The sequence below is a fragment of the Mustelus asterias genome, chromosome 10 (assembly GCF_964213995.1).
Source record: "Mustelus asterias chromosome 10, sMusAst1.hap1.1, whole genome shotgun sequence".
NCBI classification, from domain to species: domain Eukaryota; kingdom Metazoa; phylum Chordata; class Chondrichthyes; order Carcharhiniformes; family Triakidae; genus Mustelus; species Mustelus asterias.
Window position 1 is genome coordinate 10,134,194 of NC_135810.1, and position 798 is coordinate 10,134,991.

The following is a 798-nucleotide window of genomic DNA, read 5'->3' on the forward strand; positions in this document are numbered from 1 at the left end:
CCCTGGTGTGGTGAGGCAGGAGTGCTAACCACTGTGTCGCTGCGCTGCCCACAAGGATCTCATGGCACTGTTTTGAAGAAGAGTAGGGGAGTTACCCCCCCCCCCCCGTGCGCAGGCCAATATTTATCCCTCAATCAGCATCCAAAAAAGTATTATCATCAGATTGCTGCTGGCGGGAGCTTTCTGTGCACAAATTAGCTACTGCATTTCCTACATTTAAAAAAAATTACTCAATTCTTAAAGTTACAAAGCCAATGCTCAGAATGGACTTGGGCAAACCCACATCCGTTCCTTGCTTATTCCAAAAACCAAATTCAAATTGAATCCATTTCATGGTCTCTGTAAGAGACGCAAACAAGATCCAAGCTGACAAGATGAGGCATCGCACCCCATCTTGGGTTTGATCTGACACTTGACCTTAGCCAAAAGGCCAAGAAGCGATCGACGATGCTTACATTTCCAGAATATTTCATTGGTTCCAAAGCGCTTTGAGATTTCCTGTGGTCATAAAAAGCGTAATATAAATGCAATTACTTGTTTTCTTTCTCTTTTTTCTCTAATCTTCTCTAAATTGATGGACATTGGATATGAAAATAATTCCTCTTAGTATTATGCATTCTGACAGTGCAGGTATTGGGCAGCACAGTGACACAGTGGTTAACACTATTGCCTCACAGCGCCAGGGTCCCAGGTTCGATTCCGGCCTCGGGTCACTGTCTGTGTGGAGTTTACACATTCTCCCCGTACTTGCATTGGTTTCCTCCGGGTGCTCCGGTTTTCTTCCACATGTGCGGGTTA

General features: G+C 44.9%; 1 pseudogene; it reads right to left on the bottom strand.

Moving 5' to 3' along the window:
- Nucleotides 1–221: 221 nt before the first annotated feature.
- Nucleotides 222–442, bottom strand: LOC144500137 (U2 spliceosomal RNA; annotated as a pseudogene).
- Between the last annotated feature and the right edge of the window lie 356 nt (nt 443–798).